General features: G+C 40.2%; 1 protein-coding gene and 1 long non-coding RNA gene across 2 annotated transcripts in view; both read right to left on the bottom strand.

The window, feature by feature from the left end:
• TPD52 (tumor protein D52) overlaps nucleotides 1-19,673 on the bottom strand; it is a 127,541-nt gene that overhangs the window by 29,682 nt on the left and 78,186 nt on the right. The gene's annotated exons all lie outside the window — the stretch shown is intronic.
• LOC138105245 (uncharacterized) lies at nucleotides 17,890-19,426 on the bottom strand. Its single transcript, XR_011148430.1, has 3 exons — nucleotides 19,325-19,426; nucleotides 18,990-19,089; nucleotides 17,890-18,139 (listed from the first exon to the last, which is right to left on the bottom strand). It is a non-coding gene; the product is annotated as an uncharacterized lncRNA (long non-coding RNA).

Below are 19,673 nucleotides of genomic sequence, written 5' to 3' on the forward strand. Positions count from 1 at the left end.
TATAGTCTACAAGTGGCAACTCCAGCCTGTACACAGGTTGGGAGAATAATCTGACTTTCCCCATTTTCTTTCTCTAGGTACCATGTGTTTCTACAGATCTCAGGAGGAGCTCAATACTCTTACTAAGCTTTTTCTTTTCTGAAATTAGTTTTAATAGGAACTTTTCCCTACAGACAAGTCTAAAATAGAAAAAGCCCACTAACAATTACAATACACAATGGACAATAGGTACAGGATTTATAGCAAAATCTGCATTTTTAAAAAAAGACATGCAATTCTGTATACATTTGTATCCAAAACACAAGAAAACACCTGTTTACAGGACCATATACAGCACTTCTATCTTAGCATTCAGAAAATTTGTTATATTTGTTAAAACATCAGTCAGTGTTTAGCAACTGGCTGAGGGATGATGAAATAACTACATACTATTATGCAGTATGTTACACATATTAAAGTATTAACCCTCCTAGCTTATTCTTAAAAACCTTAAGTAAGCCAAAAAACCATTTAAACACTAATGAAGAAGGCAGTGTTGAGTTCTTCTTCTTGCTATAAAGCAGGAGAAGAATCCTTCTGACACCCTCCATTACATCACAGTTCTGCAAATTGGTACAAGCAGAGGTAGATGCTTCACTTAACTCCAAGCTGCTCCACAGTCTGACTGCCAGAAAACAGATGCTGGGAAGCCATAGCAACATTTATGCCATTTATCAGAAGAGTCCTTTGCAATTATGATGTGAATCAACAAATTTCAGCCAGGAAGAATAATGTCTCCTGGTTAAAACACAGACATTATAAATTCAGTTACTTCCTACTCCTGCCAAAAACGTTCATATTCATGAGCATCTTACAGTTTCCATGCTGTAATTTTTTTTTTCATAAAATGGGAATAATAGTTTACTATAGCACTGGGAGATTGAAAAACATGTTTCATTAATATTTACAACATTCCTCTTAAGAACTGCAAAGTCAGCAACAGAAATTAGTAATTTGACATGACAACATGTACAGAGATACATCTTACTGACAGCTATTCGTACAACCTAGGATATGCAATAGGCTGTATTCCCTACAATGCCATCAACCCCTCATATGAGCCTAAAATCACATATAAAAAAAGCTATTTTATTCCACAGATGCACCAAACAGGCAAGGTTTATATGATTTCTCTCCCATAAAGTCTACAAATCTTTAATGAAAAGTTAATTGAGCTTTAATAGCAGGAGGGAGGACAAGAAAAAATGACAAACAGGCCATAAAGTTACTCAGGATGTATTTTAAAAAGTACACATCATGTTAATTCAGAACAATTAAAAAAAATAAATACAGACTGAGGTTCATTGGGATTATCTATACCATGAGGAAGTTACAAATAAAATTGTAGGAAAAAAACCATTTCTAACACCAGTCAATAAAAGAAAGTAAGAAAAAAAGTAGAAGACGTGGACAAAAAAAACCCCACCCAATTTGTTCTGCAGTCAGCATAGCTGGGCATATGTTTTTAGGCTTCCTATAAATGTGTATCCATATATTTCTGCACCACAGTCTCTGCTGGTCTAATGCAACCTAAATATTCAGCAACTCGCCCCATAGGCCAGCGAGCTCTCCTTAGGCCCTGGCTCCTTAGCCTTCCTTCTGGTGGGAAAATGCCCTTACAGAAGCACCACTCTCAGGAGGTTTAGCCGAGTGGAAACAGTGGCTGCAGGTTGTGTCTCGTGCCTGGCCGTGAAACCCAGTGGCTGCTGCCACGTTTCATCTCCTGTGTCCCTGCTCCCACCACAGGCCACACAGCTACACATTTAAGTGAAAAGGCTTTTAACCTTCAAATGCAGTTTGTTTTCTTACAGAAAGCTTACAAAGGAGGGGATGCTGATCCATTTCATGCACTAAAAGCTATTTGGAAAAGAGTTGGGTTTTCAGGAAGTATTTTTGGGTGCGATGGAGTCACAGTTTACAGCTAGACACTGCCAGTCCCAAGTGAAAGCAGGAGAGATCCAAGGCTTTTATCTATAACAAACTTGCTCAACTTGGCTTGTGCTCACAGTGTGCTGGCGAGGAGGGCTGGCTCTCCTCGCACAACGGCACTTGTGTCTTCCCAAGGCTCCTCAAGTTCCCACCAAGCTCTTACTCCACAGGAGAGAACAGCAGTGTACTTGTTTGCTTCAACATACTTTTTTATTAGACAAGAAATGTTGCTTTCAGGGGATGTCTCAAAAATAATTACACAGAACAAAAGCATCTCTTCACTTTAGGATTACTACCTATGAAAACTTTAAATTTTAACAGTGTAACAGCCTATATAAAAAATTATTCATAATATTTTGGATGCCATCCTTCACCAGCCCCCCTACTAGTCTTCTCCAATTCCAACATATGTTTGTGTCTCTGCTTGAGATAATTTTTAGGCAAACTAATTAAACATTCTTTAGAAGCCACAGGGCTGAAGTCACCGTGCGGTGACTAAACATTGCAGCTGTCAGGAGAGGCAAAGTGGGTTCCCATCCTAATCCCGCGCTGACCTCGGAGCCGAGCCTGAGAACCTGTCAGAAAGGTGCTCTCACAGCACAAGACAGTGAGCAGCAGCTGCTTATGCTAAGCAGGCTGCAGCCAGTCTTTTTTTCCCCCTTCTTTTTTTTCTTTCTTTTTTTCTTTTTTTCCCCTTCTTTTTTTTCTTTCTTTTTTTTCTTTTTTTCTCCCTTTTATTTTTTTACTGTCACTCTGGATACGCTGCATGGCACTTGCACATGCACATCCCTGCTCCTGGTGAGAAGGAGCTGTCTGTGAGCTCAGTTTTTGACATGCTCAATCTCAGACTGAGATGAAATCAAATGTCCTCTAGTCAAACTGCAGGCAAAAATCCAGCACCCACCCTGTGTGTGGGATGAGAAGCATCAAAGATACATTTAAAGGCATTTCCAATTAATCCAATTAAATCCAGGTACTGAACAATGTTCATTATTTTATGCAATTAACAATAGTATTAAGCTTTTTTCCCTTGACAAATAAAGAATATTAATTTGAAAACTCTATCAATAATACAAGCAGAATTCTTTAATCATGCTATATTAGTCACTAAAGCATGAATATGTGGCAGAATATCTAACATATCCTTAATTTGAAGGTGTGATTTTTAAAAATACAAGGTAGAAAGCACACAGAAAGCAACCATTTTAAAATATTTTAAATATTTAATGCAGATATAATATTAATTCACAATGAAAAACCTGACAAACAACAGATCTAAGAGAGCTGGAAAACCTGAATCACAGAATTAGGGATTCGTTCAAATAAACAAACCTCAGCAATTCAACTAGGTAAAATTAGTAAATTCACTTGAGGACAGCTGCGTTCTGCCTGAAGATCAGTAAAGGAGGTGGCTATCAGTGGTGACAACACTGTCACCACGCTTTTATCTCTCTTCATGGCACCTTAGAGCAGCCTAATTTTCTAAGAATGGAAATGTGATGACTGTTTATGGACAGCTACTTCTAAAAGCAAGAGACCCAAAGAGGACTGAAGAGACTGAAAAAGGACACTTTTTTGTAGAAGTTAGTAAAATACAATTTGAAGAATAACTCAGCACCTCAGTATTACTCAGCATTGCCTCATCAATTTTGCTTCCAGTTCACTGCACAGTCTGTTTCTTGTTACAAGTATCCAAAATCTTCCTTTGGTACTGTAAGTCCATCCTTTCATCACTAGTTAAACAACTCATCAAGTCTCCTCCAGTTCAGTCATAGAATCATAAAATGGTTTGAGTTGGAGGGACCTGAAAAATCATCTCATTCCAAAACCCCTGCTGTGGGCAGGGACACCTTCCACTAGACCAGGCTGCTCAAAGCCCCATCCAACCTGGCCTTGAACACTCCCAGGGACGGGCATCCACAACTTCTCTGGACAGCTGTTCCAGTGCCTCACTACCCTCACAGAAAAGAATTTCTTCCTAATATCTAATGCAAATCTACCCTCCTTGAGCTTAAAGCCATTGACCCTTGTCCTATCAATGCCCTTGTAAAACATTATTACAGCTGGTGGTGGGGTCCGAGGCTGTGACCCAGGAAGAGATGACCCGTCCGGGGAGATGGTCCCGAAAGGAATCGCCTTCCCGAGGCCCGGTGTCTCCCCTCAGCTGCTGGCAGGGGGACCCTTGCAGAGGCTGTCAGCTCTTTAGTGATTGTCAGCTCGTGATTCCAGCTCAGCTCTGCAGGGCACCTCCAGGCCAAGCCAGACCAGAGAGAGACGGGAAGGCCCGTGTGGCTGGTTCCACACAGAGGTAGCTTTATTATGTGTCCCCTCTGGCGAAGGGGGGAGCCAGGGACGAGAGCCCTCTCCTGGAGGGGCCCCAGGGAGCTTGCCTTTACAGGGATACAGGGGATCAGTCGGTGACCAATGGGTTACAGAGGATCTGGGATGGGAACAGACCAATGGGTTACAGAATGATCTGCATAGTGTCTCCCAAAGGATTGTGGGTCTGCCTTTCCTTGCTGTGACCAAAGTGGTTGCCTTTCCAGGGAGTCCTGCTGGGAGATTGCTCAATCTCCTTATCTCAGCAGACGTCCCTCCAGGGCAGTGGCTGGGCATACCCCACAAAACATCCCTCTACAGCCTTCCTGTAGCCCCTTTAAGTACTGGAGAGTGCTATAAGGTCTCCTTGGAACCTGCTCTTCTTCAGGCTGAACCATCCCAATTCTCTCAGTCTGTCTTCATAGAAGAGGTGCTCCAGCCCTACAATCATATTCATAACTCTCCTTTAGACCCACTCCAACAGGTCCAAGAAACCTTGAATACGTAAGGCAACAATGAACAAGCTTATGTGTTTTCAATCCAACTTCTGCAAATTTGACCCACATATTTCCTGGTTTTGTACTAGTGGGGCATCTTGTGACTGAAGACTTAATACTGGTTTCAGTGAAGAAAAACTTGATTACGGATAGCAAAGTCCTAACTTCACTAAAGTCTCACATAAAATTTAAAGCACTACCTTGTGATATCCGAGACCAAGATACTGAAAAAAATGGCATGACTGATAGTGGTCTGAGCTCAGAAACAAATACATCTTGAACTAGCCAAGCAGGGTTACTGCTTTTTTCTCAGGCCATTTTTGACACTCTGCTTTCTTACTGTTTCTCAAAGGTATATGACAAATGTACCTTAAATGACAAAATGGTCAGTTCTCCTCTAAGTGCTGGGAATTGAGGAGAGCACTTGAATTCCACCTTTGCCTGTGAATAGCATTTTCCTGCTCATTTCTGGGACTGCATCAAACCACCCAAAGATTCAGACTTCTCAACTGTCAGAGAACAGGAGCAAGGTGAGTAACAGGTGCTTAGCAACAGCACCATCATTCTTCCAGGCATTAAACCACCTTTGAGGAAGCAATAGCTGTAAGTTCCTTGGCAAAACAGGTTACCAGAAGTTTATAAAATCTCTTCTGTGATCAGACATGTGACTTATGAAACAAAGCACTGTATTAGAAGATATTCATCCCTTGACTTAGAGGTATTTCAAGACACGGAGTTTGGATATATAAAAGATCTTCTAGTGGGCAGACTTCTATTATTTAAAGGTATTCTTGACACTGAAGCTTGTGGATTCATTTATTCCCCAATCAAAACTTAAGTCCTCAAGACACAGGCTCTGAAAAGAGTGCCTGCCTACACGAGAATCACCCTGCAGCACACCTCTGTGTTTCAATGCAAGCTGCATTCCTTCAGCTGAGGCTCCTTCTAGGAAACAAACTTAACAAATGAGATACAAATTACAATCTTTAAAAACAAAATTCCATATGAAACTTGACCCCTGTGAAAAAGAAAGAGAAACAAGAGCAGACTGCCTGTGACAGATGTTAGCCATGCCTCTCACGGCATTACTGGAATGTGCACACGTACGTGGTAATGGGTGTAGGAGATGGGACCTAATAAAATAAAACTCCACTGACCCTAATCTACACAGGGATGTGAGCAAAACTTTGCTTTTAAACTTCACTGTTAAACTTCCAAGTACAGTTGTTATCATTTTCCATCATACTGAACTAATACTCAAAGTGAGTAAAACCTCAAGACAATAGGTTTATAGACTGTGAGCAGCTGAACCTGGATGCACTGACTGTACAACATAAGGCTCACTGCTATGAACAACCCACAAAATACCTATTAAAACTGTGAGAGAAGTTTTAGGCTGGATAACATCAGTGTGCACAGATCAGTTCTTTTAAATAATAAATTTTTCTTGCCACAAGTGAGAATCCTGAATAAGTGCATAAACTGTTTTCAACCCGGGATTTTTAACAGCCTCATTACTATCTGAATTCAAAGATGTTTTTCTCATGAATCAAAATTTTTACTGTAAAAATATATTTTTTTCTTAGAAGTTATCTGATTTATTAAAAAGAATATTATATAATTAATGCTTTCTGCTATGATTAAAGTTGGCTACAAAGCAACCTTCTGCAAAATGCCTAGAAGTTGTACTTTCAAATCAAGAAAAAGGGAATACCAGAATAGAAGATAGTCTGTTAGGGAAATGGTTGATTGATAAAATGGGGTATGTACTATATTGCCAGCTGCTCCAGGTGTTTGTCTTCAGAGGGAGGCTGTACCACTACCCACATAACTATAATAGTTTGTCAGTGAATACCTGACAGGTGCCAACTTCAAGTCCGGGTAAAACAAAAGCATTCTTACGAGCAGCACTTCGGTGATCATATCCTTCTATCAGCTGCAGGATGCAAGAAGCTAAAATAAACTATTCAGGGTAGTCACTCTGCTAGATTGCATTTGCATGCATTAACTATCAGTTTGTCCAGTCAGAAAGTTTTGAGTACATGTAATATTTTAAGGGGAGAAAAATAACTGATTTGAGGAGGGGGAAAACACAGTATCTGCAGTGGGTCTTTTCAAAATTAAACCTTCTCAAACTTCATTTTCTATTCATGATATTGATTGGCTAATTACATTTTAACCCTCTTCCTGCTCAAACAGTAGCAACTCCTTATTTCATTTTCACATAGAAACAGAGCAGTGTTCTTGCTCTCCATCTGCTGGCTGTGCAGGAGCAGTTGACCATGACTTCCAGAATACTTTCATTGCTGATAAGGCAGCAAGGAAGAGCAAGGAACAAGATGCAAAGGCTTTATCCTACACCCCTTATTATTACTATTTGATGAAGTTGTGTCTGTAATGAAATGAAAGCAGACATAACAGAACCAGGAATAATCCCAGAATTCATCAGACAGAAAATATGAAGGTGATGACCTGGACTTTATGACTTCAAAGAATCCACTGCTTTAATCATATTTATTTCTTCTGAGTAAATTTACTCCAAACTGGATATCTGTTAAGAATGCTATTTATTTTTATTTACTATAATAATAATTGTGATTATCATTGATATATATTACTGATATAACATTACTGACCTCACAGGTTATGTTGTGGCATACCCTGGAGTCTTTCTACTTGATCCAAGTGTTAATTTAATAGTTGTCTTCAAAACAATCCCACACACAGAGCCCACCACAAGAGCTGCTATCCAATCTCTTACTGATGGTTTCTAATAACCAGTACACTAAGGTCTTTTTAAAAGCTAATAGCAATTTAAAAATTGTAGTTATATATTTGCATTCTTGCATGTTTATGAGAGATACACATACTCCGGCACACAAGCTAACACAAGCTAAAACAGAGCTTTAGAAGATGGACTCACAGACAGGCTGGCTGAGCTAAAGGGGCAGACAGTGATTACACAAGGTGGTTTCACCTATCCAACAACCTCTGATGTGCAGCATGATCAAACTTCCAGTGGAGTCAATGGGACTACTCCAAAGAAACTGCTTTCTGGCTTCCCTAAACATTTCTGTGTCACACAACATTGCTCAAGCTGTGGACACAAGTGGCCCAGGTGCCAAGGAAAAGGTTACTTTTAAAGCACACTAGCAATGACTGCCAGCATTCCATTTATGTTCTTTTAAGTTTTCATGGATCTCATTTCTCACTTGCTGGATTTGCCTCAAATTTTCTTTTCCTCTTTCCCTAGCCCAGGGCACTGGTTACCTTGTAATAATGACAGTCTGTCCAAATGGTGCTCCAAGAGCCACTCCAGCTTTTACATGGGAAGGAGAGGCAGTCCTCAGATGCACTCCTGCCTCCTTTTTCAGTGGGAAAACTAAGAGAGACTGTGTAACTTGGATTAGATAGATTGGTGCGAGGCTGAAAACAGTCAAACTACAGATCTGTTTACTTGAATTTTCAGAGGGTTTCAGATGGTCTCTTCCATGGAGATCATAAAAACCCACCCCACACAGAACACCATGCTAAGGTTGTCATGGAATAAGAAAGATAATGATCGTATCAATGAGTGGAAATGCTAAAATCAAGCATAAAGTGGTTCATTTTCTCAGTAAAGGGAAATCTTCAGTCAAGTCTCACTGAAATGCAATACTTCAATCTGTGTACATACTGTCTCCCCTTAACATCAGTAAGAAGGTTAAACTACATTAATAAAAATACTGCTAGTCAGAAAGAGCTACATAAGCACCTCACAGAGTATATAGTGACAAGGATATAAAGTGACTAATGAAATTCACCACAGGTAAATGTGAAGCAGGTCACACTGAGGGAAAAATATCTAAACTTCATGTGCACACTTTAATACTTTCTGTTGCTCAGATAAGAGTATTGTGGGGTTACAAGAGACAATTTTAAAGAAAACATTTGCTTCAGACTCTGCTGCAGTGAAAACCCAAATTGAGTATTTGGGTTTACCCAAGAAAAAGAAAGCTAAACCAACAATATTTTATGCTGCTGCACAAAATAATGGCTTTAAAAAGTGTCCCCTTCCTTGGTCCTCCTGCCTGTGAAAGGATATAGTTAAACTTCCAAGTGTGGAGAGAACAGTGAAAAAATGTCTGTGACTATTCAGCGTCAAAAAGAAAGGAGTGAACGGTGTGACCAGTAGCCCCTGACCCTTGGTAAGCTTCAATTTTGTGTGAGGAACAGGAATGTATTTGAATCTTGAGTCACAGAAAGCTCCAAGTGGGTAAAATGGTTCACTGTTGCTTCTAACACAGGAATAAGCAGGCATTAAATAAAACTGGCATAATAAGCTAAGAAAAAAATAACTTCATTTATCACATACGCTGCAGTACTCTGCCATGAGTTACTGCAGGTGCTGAAACAGTTGACAGAAGTTCAAGGAGTGTTTTACTGGGGCAGGGGAGACCAGTGAAGGGCTATTAACCACAAGAACACTACCTCTTGCTCTGGAAGCCCCTCCAGCTGGAAGCTGAACAAAAGCACTGCACTGTTATTGCCCTGTCTATAAACTTTCCCCAGGCACTGGCTATTGCTGAAGACTGGGCACTGCAAGAGGTATTGCTGTCTTACCCAAAATAGCTGGTTTTATGTTCCTCTTTCTGCCACAAGAAGCCACAGGCGACCACAATGAGAGGCTCTGAGGGCAGGCAATCAGCTCCCAGGCAGGGTGGCGGGAGCCGATGCAACAGCTCAGCTGGGAAGTTCTTCCTTTCCTCTCAATTCTGTGTCCTGCATCCACTCAAAACACCTTAAAAACCAATTATTTTCAAACATCCCCAGACACAAGTTAAATAGTTATGATTAAAGGGAACTTTACAGTTAGCTTTAAAAGCTACCCTTAAACAAAAACATTCAAAGACCAGGAATCTCATCACTTGCCTGGAAAAAAAACTTAGTCATTGAAAAAGGAAAACACAGATGCCCTGGAACCTTTCTGTTGTTCAAACAAAAATGAAAAGCTTCTAAAAATCACTGCTATAAAAATACTGATGTAAAAACTAAGTATAAATCTAAACTGAAAGTAATTCAGCAAGAAGTTGTTCTTTCTTCTCACCAGGAATGCAACCTTTAATTGGTTTAAATTTTTAAAAACAATTTACATTTTTTATACTTGTACAACCTCTTTCATTTGAAATAATGAAAACCTAAAGAAGCAACTGAAAAATGCATGATGAACAAACTATTATTCCTTTTAAGTACTTATACCTATTAAAATGCATGCAACTGACTCAGCATTTGTTTTAACACAATCAAAACCAAGAGATCCTACATTAAAAAGGTACTTTTGCACTGAATAGGTGTAGGTAAGTGTTTGCCCAGAGCTAACCCTTTATTCTGAGGGAAACCCTAGATACCATACTTCATTCACTGCAAACTCACTGTGACTGACATTCATCTGACATGGCACGAGGTCACGCCCGGCATCAGTACTTCAGTGAATTCAAACATTCTCACAGAGCAGTCTGAAAGGCCACAAGTGTTTTTTGACCAGTGACTCTCTGTCTCGTCTTGAAGATACCAGATACACCATGATGGTGGCAGCTATTGGGCTGCTTCCAGCGAAACAAGGGTAGGTCAATGCCACCTTCCCAACCTGACCCATTTTCATGACATCTACAGACTTGTCCTGCCCGACATTGTCCCACCACCAGGTCTATGAAAGCCTCTCAACAAAATTAAAATCCTCTTGACAAAAGGACAGACTCACTGGTTTCTCAACTGGAGATGGAGAGGAAGGATGGAGTAAGGAGCTTTATGGATCACAGTCATGGGAAAGGTGAAAAAAGTCATCATGGGTCAAAATAATAACACTAATCAAAAATACCCTTTATATTTATCCAGAAAAGTTATTGCTTATTACTTTCTTTTTCTTGGGAAGGGAGGAAGGAGTAGACACACATGATTTTCTTTCTTTATATATAGCTTTTTAACTACAGTAACAGCAAGACCTTACTCTGCAGAATCACTGTCTACTATTCGATTCCCATCTCTGCCTATGTCCAACACTTTGCAACTGTACCTTCTGATTGCCAATAGTTTTTTTCAGACCCCTCCTCCAACTTGTCAACTTAATTTTGAAGTCTAAGGCTATATTACAATTTAAAGGAACCTCAAACTGGATTAGCAGCCACTCTCAGCTGGACATCACCTCCACGTTTAATGAGCGCATTCAGTATTCCATCACCCTGGTCAATAATGAAAATACTGGCAGCTACCAGTAAAAAAGGCAGCATCCTATGGAAGCAAACTCACTGAACCTTTTCATTCAGACAATTAATGCACTATGATTTTAAAGTGAGTTTCACATGTGTTGTATAGCTCCTGCCCTCCTAGTTTGCTACCAGAAGGCCAGGGAGATGGCACAAAAACATTTATTGATGTCAAGCTTCTGACACTGACTTTTTCCCTTCTGTCCACAAAACATGTTGGCATTAAACACTGAGAGTCTGAGTGAAATACATGCTATATACCTAATTTTCAAATAATTTAGCTATGGAATTTTTCACTGTAAATCTTCATTATACATTCAAATTTGTATTTTCTCACGGTAGGTCTTCATTGATCCTCAGCAGTTCTTTCATAAGGCAACTGCTCTCAGACAACTGGGTCAAATTGTTATTTTTACAAGTGTCTAAATACAATTTACATAGATCTGCTACATCCCTTAGAATAAACAAACACACATGCAAACAGTTTACAGAAATATATTTAAGTACTGACTTTGCTCCATTTTTATTTAAAATAATTGCACAAATATTTGAAAAAGCAGACCAGATCATTGACTATCCAATGTCTCTCCTAGAAAACATATCCAGAAAATGTAAGCACGCAACTTCTGCAGCAAAATTAACTTGAAAGTAGCTGCATGTACCCAGGACCAGACTGGTCAGAAGAAAACCTATCCATGCTCAAGGATGCTGTAGGAAGGGATAACCCACATCTTCACTAGGCAGGGACACTTCAACTATCCATGGCATACAACCAAGTGCCCACACAAGAAGAGCTGGCTGTCTCAGACACGTAATGCAGGTGGATAAACCCAAGAAGCTCAATTCCTTAAATTCCAAACACATACTGGAAAATCTTCCATAGGACTCAGAATTCTTTGCTATCTGTGCTTACTGTAAAATAAAAGAGATCATGTTTTTCAAGCAGAAGGTGACCCTTCTTCACGCAGAAAGACCTAAGCAGGTCATGTTCTTCACAAAGAAGGTCCTCATCTCAAGCAGTCAGGGCTGTGATTGAATGCTACGGAACAGCTCATATTTTTTTCTTTGCAGGGTGGACTATCACTGCTAGAAAGTTGTGATGGGTTCATCTGAGGTGATGCATAATCCCAGGTAAAAAGTCAAACTTGTGAATAGAAAGCATAAAACAAGAGACAGCCTTTCAGAACCATTACCATCTTATTCCAGGTGGGTTTTTGTCAAGGCAAACTGCAGATTCCAACTCACAGTTGTTTTTCAAATTTCTCTATACAGCAAAAACCTACTTGTACAGGTCCATAATGGTATCCACCAGCCTGATACACACATAACTAACACTGGCACTGCCACTCTGCTGTCACTCAATAGGCGAGGTTAGAGACTCCAGAAATGCTCCAGTGAGGTGCTAAAGTAACACATTATTGTTATGCACACAACTGGCATGGATTAAATGACCATTCAGTGCCTCACTAATTAGCAGGACTTGAACTCAGCCATGACCTGCAAGTCTCCTCTGATGTGATTTACTATGTAACACAGAGCCTGGATGAAGTGAAGTAAACCTCTACCTAGAGATTTAAAGAGACACACAAGTGTGGTTTTGATTCGATCTTGTTATTTATTGTGTCATGGTTTGACGCTGGCCTGATGCCAGGCACCCATGAGAGTTGCCTGCTCACCCTCCCCTGCCACAGCTGGGCAGAGGAGAGAGGGAAAAAAAAAAGCGAATGAAGGCTTCATTAGTTGAGATAAGGACCAGGAGAAAACACTTCAAGGGCAAAACAGGCTTAACTTAAAAGTTATAAAGTGAATTTATTGCTAACAGAGTCAGAGGAGGATAATGAGAAGTCAAATAAGCCCTTAAACACCTTTTTTCCCCCAGTCCCTCCCTTCTTCCCACCGACAGCACAGGGAGACAGGGCATAGGGGTTTGGTCAGCCCATCACTGGGATTTCCTTCCCCTGCTTCGGCAGTGTTCCCCTGTGAGACTGTGGGGTCCCTCCCACGGGAAACAGTTCTCCGCAAACCTCTCCAGCATGGGTCCTACTGCACCTGCTGCAGCGTGAGCCCCTCCCACAGGCACACAGCTCTCCCAAAACTGCTGCGCCATGGGTGTCTCTTTCCACAGGGTGCAGTCCTCCAAGGACAGGCTGCTCCAGCCTGGAAGCAAGGGCCCTCTCCCTCTGCTGGGTCTCCCACTGGATCACAGCCTCCTCCAGGCATCCACGCGCTCCGGCACGGGCACCTCCCCCACGGGCTGCCTGTGGATCTCTGCACCCACTGTGGATCCCCACGGGCTGCAGGGACACAGCTGCTTCACCATGGGCTGCACCACGGCCTGCAGAGGCATCTCAGCTCTGGGGCTTGGAGCACCTCCTCTGCCTCCTTCTCCACTGACCTTAGTTCACCATGTTGTTTTCCCTCACGTTCTCCCCTCCTCCTCTTCTCTGACTAGAAGCAAAAACTGTGTGACTTTGATTTTCTTCTTAAGTATGTCATCACAGAGACATTACCAACCTCTCTCATTGGCCCACTTTTGGCCAGCAGCATGTCCATCTTTCAGAGCCATCAGAGATTGGCTAGGCTAGACATGGTGGAAGTTTCCAGGAGATTCTCACAGGAGCCATTTCTGTGGCCCCCCTGCTACCAAAAACCATGCCATGCAAAACCAATACATATTGTTTAATATTAATACCAGTAAAGACTATTTTTAGTACTCTGGTTTTGTATAGTGAGACTGCAATGCATTATTAATGCCATTGTACCTAAAAGGAGATAATTCTCACGCCTTCACAAACTGGATTTAGGTGTTTAATTTCCACTGAAATTCAGGGAGAAATAGAAGAGCTCAATTACTATTTGTACCTCTAGAAAACCCCTCAAGCTTACAACACATTTTCTTATTTTCTCATACAGGTATGGGCAATGTCAGCATTCACAGAGATACCAAGGTGCAATCATACAAATTCCGGGCTTTTTTGTACATTGTAAAAAGCCTTTCTACACACTTTATGGACACACCAGCTAGAGAAGTACCCTACTGTCTCTCTGAATGTGTGTCTCTATAGATACAATGTTACCAGCTCAGGTTCATCCCAAATCCGTATCTTTATATTTCTCATTGTAAGATCCAGCAGCCTAGTCCTGAAACTATAAGTAGTTTTATATTTAATTTTTTAGTAACAGGTTTGGTGTTTTGTTTTACATTTAATCTGTATCATCATCATCCTATGACAATATAGGATTAATCGGGCAACCCGATATTATATTTTTCCTATCAAGACTGTAAATAAGCTATAACCTTGGCAAAGAAGTATCTGTTAATAATTCTTAAAAGTAAATCATCCTCATTCTTCAAACACATGCAGTAATTCCCAGTTCGAAAAGCATCACCAGAAGTCATCAATGTTTTAAAATCTTCTCAGCCTCAAATGTCAAATTCTCCCATTTTTCTATTTTAAGGCAAGTATTGCACTCAATCCCTTCAGTGTGCAAAACCAGATTTGCTCTGCAGTTTTCATTTGCCTTTCCTTCAGCTGCAGGCCACTATGTGCAGCGAGTGGCTGCAAAAGCTACTTTTATTGACAGGTATCTCCCCCCTCTCCCCATCTCCACATCCTTTCTTTTAAAGTCTACAATGGTGAAGTTGGATGGGAAAATGCTCGGCTGCTTTGTTTCAGGTCTGAGCAGTATCTTCTTTCCCATAACAGGTAGGCAGAGGCAGAGTGTATTGCTGAATGCCGGAGACTTCGCCAGAGACTCAAACCACCAGTTATTGCTTCTGTCTCAGGCACTGTATATTTCTATTGACCATGGCTCTTTGCCAAGCTCTAATTAAGACACTTCAGTGTGTCAGGGAGTTAACCCTCCACTGCACATACCTTCTCCAGAAGCACCAAGGTATAAGCATCTTCTTCCTAAAAATCCCTGAGCAGCTTTCCTGTTACCTGTGCTGTGCAGTCTCCAAGCCCTTAACATTTTTACCTCACCAATTCCATAAATGAAGATGAATTAATGAGGTAGTTGGCACTATAACTTTTAGCAGCATTTCTAAAAGTGAATATGCATTCCTCCCACACTAATTTGGTGTGTATTGCCATGTATATTTTCCTTCAAAGAAAAATACCTCAATTTGTCAAAGAGCAGAAATTCCTTTAAAAAAAATAAAGCAAGAATAGGCTGTTACAAATTCTTAACTCTCCAAACAGTTTTTTATTTTATTTTTGAAGGCTGCAGAGCAGCAGCAATGTTCTTAATAAGGAAAATGAGGAAATCTGAAGAATCCAGAGCTGCATTTTTATTTTACAAGAGATGAAACATAAACACAACATTTGCTGATCTATCAATACTATCTATTGGTCTCACACAAACAACTGCCACTGGACTGAATGAGGGGAAGCTGTGACAATAGTCAGAGGGGGTAAAAGGAAACCCATGCTGAGGCTGTTTGCATCTATATTTTATTGTTTGAAAACCCTGTTAAGGCACTGCATCCTGTCTGTACATGGAAATCTTCCCTAATGAAAAGCAGTATGTCACAGTGTGACTGAGAGAAAAACTAAGTTAATTTCATTCTAGTAACTAGAGGGAGAAATCATCTGAACTTGAATATGAGAAATGTCCACCTGCAATAAACCCAACAGGAAAAAGCAAACTGTGTCAACTTCTAGAGAGTTACAAAACCAGAAAAAGTAGTTGACTAGCCAGCTGCCCTCATACTGCAGAGTATAAAAGGCATTCGCAATGGAGCCTTTGATTACTTTACAGAAATAAATCTTGAATTTTACAAAGTATAAATGAGGTAATTTGTAAACTAATCCCACTTCTTTGCTCTTACTGTGCATTAGCCCCAGTGGCAGGAAAACCAGAGCTGTCTTCCAAAGCCATTACTGATCTGATCTCGGTTATGTACAAGTTTTCACTTTTTGAAATTAAATTATTTGCTTCAGACAGTATGTTAACAACTAAATATCTGATCCTCCCTATAGCTGTGTTTCTCTAAAGCAACACCGAGTCCTTCATTTCAACACATCCAGAACCCTACATATGTTACATGAACATGCCCATAATGTTGTCTCATTATTAGACGATGCTGCACATCACCTACTGGCCTTAGGAACTGAGCTGGTTTTAATTTAGTAAGAATAATTTCAAATGTTTTGTGCTATTTCAGTTTTCTGCTGAGATAAATTCACTTTTTAAAAACCTGAAGAAAATTTTTGTAAGGAAAATGGCTAACATTCAGCTGGATAGAGTTTACAGAAGCATAAAGCCTTTCCCACAGGCTGTATGAAGATAAATCCTAGAAGGAGCAGTGGTGGCAGGAAAGTCTTCACCTATAGGTACTGTACATTCCTATGCTTCTCTGCCATATTTTCTGTATAGCTGTAATCCACAGATGTCATGTATCGGATAGGAAAGGGCTGTCCCACTCGCTGCTATCGGAACATTATTTCCCGTACTCAAAGGGTACACCCTCAAATATAGTTTTAGAAATGTCATTTCAGTTTCCATAGAGTTCTTTTGAACTCACAGGGGCAATGCATGCCAAGCATGCTGGATTTTTTTACACATTGGTTATGATATCCTGGGGCCTTTTTTGAAACAAGCCAACTAATTTCTCATAGAAACTTTTTTCTTTTTGGCTCACACTTCATTCTCCTTCTAAGAAAGGTACATGAACTAAGGCCATTTAGATTATGCCTACATATGCACCATATGTAAATGCATAAATATGCACCATATTCAGGGCTGACTTTACCAGTAAGTACAACAACTTCAGAAAGAACCTCAGAGCCCACACTGAAGTTATTTTCCACCAAGTGAGGGCCAGGATCTTGAGTACACATATTGTGTGTGCAGGTAATCAGTCTTCAGTGCATATCCAAGAAGTCTATATTTCTGCTCTCTTATTTTGTCTAGAACTAAAGAATTTTGTCTATAATGCATTGTTTGCTGAAGCATGAGGCTAAACTATGTATACTATGCAAGACTTCCCCTGATTACATTGATGTTACTACCTTATTGCTCCAAACTACTGAGCCCGTAATAATTCCTACATCTAAGTTTTCAACTTTTCTACATTATGCAGCACCACCTTCCAAACATACAAGAATGCTGAAGTGGTTAATGCCTATTTCAGTAAGTTAGGTGACTTATCTAAAGACAAGTCAACTCTGCCTCTTTGAAAAGTGTATTCTTGTAACTCCTTTTGAATTACATAAAGAGACATTCAGTATTACACCTGAGACATCACAGGATGCACACAACATCAAAACCAGAGTACCCGAATTAAAAGTTTAATCAAGTTTTACTTATTAGGTAACACAGGGAAAAAAACAATTTAACCAGGAAGCTTCTTGATCTCTGCTAAGAATTCTCATTTCAAATTCATCCTGACTTTTCATATTTGAAGTGGAACGGGTTTTCTCAGTTATAGAATTAAAGTGTATTATAGAGTTAAAGTATTTTAAGGAGTGTAAGACATTTACAGACCTTTACAGGATAAACCTTCAATCTCGTTTATCTCCTCTACAGATAATATAGCTGAGGAGAACACTCTTTCAGACAATTGAGTCCTTTAGGTTTACACCATTCCTTGGTGTTCCTTTTACACTAAAAAATATCAGTGGGTACTGAAAAGGAAATAGTCTACTTTGAACACTTATTTTTTTAAGCAGAGAAATGGACAAGGGGTTTAGAAGACAGAGCTACCTAGGAGAAAAACAACAAATTCCTAAGACTATTTAGTATTTTTATGAACTTAATACATCTACTGGGAAATGCACAAATAGAATTTTATATGTATTTGGAAAAAAATGTGTTGATGCAGAGGCAGCGAATAGACTGTACATAGTCCTGGTACAGCCTAGAAATGTTGCTAAGAAAATTTATTCTTTCCTACAGCAGTAAGTATTGAAGAATCACAGAATCAAACAACTGTGAAGATGCAATTTATCTGTCATTTGCTGGTAGATGGACTTGGTCTTTCCCTACTAGTCTCTGCCTGAAAAACATGGTAATGCCAACACATTTCTAGATACACTTGAAATATTTTTGGTTTGCACATTTTAACCTTGCTTTTTTCACAAGAAAGTCAGTCCATTCCCTAGAGGCCTGTAAGGAGTAGAAAGAGGTGTAATCAGGTAAAAGTCAATCCACAAAAAAAAAAAAAAAGAAAAAGCTGATAACATAACAGATGCCTATCCAAGGTAATTTTAGAGATCAACAATACAAACAGGTTCCCTTGAATCTGAGCAGACCATCTTTTCTGCCTCCCTGCTCCATGAGTGAAGAACCAGCTCTCTGCTCTGTAACAGAGGATGTAGCTTTAAAGGAGAACATTTCACTCTTTTGGCAATTACAGTCCTCCCAAAATGTTACAAGATCATATATTGGAAGATTACATCCATATATCTGTACCTATATACTTTTATTATAACATGTAGTACCTACTCTCCCTGTTACATGACAGTCCACATAGCAACAGCGATTCAAAATAATTGACTCCTAAGGAGCAGCACTGGGATGCAAATGCAAGGAGAAGCACATAACCATTCATTCCTGCAAGTGATCCCTTAAAGGAGGGATTTATCAGCTGGCTGCACTCCTCTCCTCCCCTGCACCCAGGGCCGCCCAGCACTGACTGTGCTCCCAGCTTTGATGTGCCATGGAAGTCATCCAGGAGCCTGTAACCCTCTCTCCTAATTTCTATAGTGGTTATTTATCCCACCACTTAAAGTTGCGCAGGACAGAAAAGCAGGCTGTTTTAATAATTCTGTATGTTATGTAGACATCTCTTCCCTCTCAGTGGAAAGGGAGAGAGCAGAGGGGGATGAGAAAGAGCATGTGTCAGACTAATTTACATGCAAATACTATGCCCTCAGTTCCAAAGTACATTAAAAGAAGAAACAGTTTCCTAAAATAATTTATGGCCAGGAATGTTTTATCACCCTTGTACACTTACCACTAAATTTTGAAATGCTGGCTTATTGATAATGAAGGTTTGTTATCTGGAAATCCTGGCAGCTCTTCCTATGGGGACCAGAACCACTATAAGCTGCTTGCTTTACAAAAAAAAAAAAAAAAAAAAAAAAAAAGTGGTTGTTTACAGAACTGTTCCGCACAACAGAATGACAGAAGTATTTTGCCACTTCTCCTGATCTAAAACCCTTAAATAATAACTAGTTCTAGAGCCCAGCCAAGCCTGCAGCTATGGGAAAAATCTGATGCATAAGGCAGCAGAGATACCCAAGCAACTGCACTCAGACTTATTTCTGCCTACTTGGATAAAGTATCCACCTTGTTGACCTGTCAGTCTTGCTAATCCACCTTCTATTTTCAGTTAATATCATTAAAGTTCAGCGCTTGAGAGTCTGGAGGGAGAGCAGAGCACCCCATCCCCTTTTTCCACGGGGCGGTAACCAGATGTCAATGGCTGCAGCTGTGACTACATAATTACCTGTTTGCATGAACGCGGACCACAGTTTAGATTTAATAGGTCAGACGACAATGCAGCAAAACGCATTTAGCCCACGATTACCCCTTTTCAAACATTCTCTCGCTCGCAACTTCGACCCTGGGAACATTGCGGGCACAGACTCGGGTCAATAAGAAACATTGGCCGGCACAATGGGGCTGGCCTCAAACA

Source organism: Aphelocoma coerulescens, chromosome 2 (genome assembly GCF_041296385.1).
Source record: "Aphelocoma coerulescens isolate FSJ_1873_10779 chromosome 2, UR_Acoe_1.0, whole genome shotgun sequence".
NCBI lineage: Eukaryota > Metazoa > Chordata > Aves > Passeriformes > Corvidae > Aphelocoma > Aphelocoma coerulescens.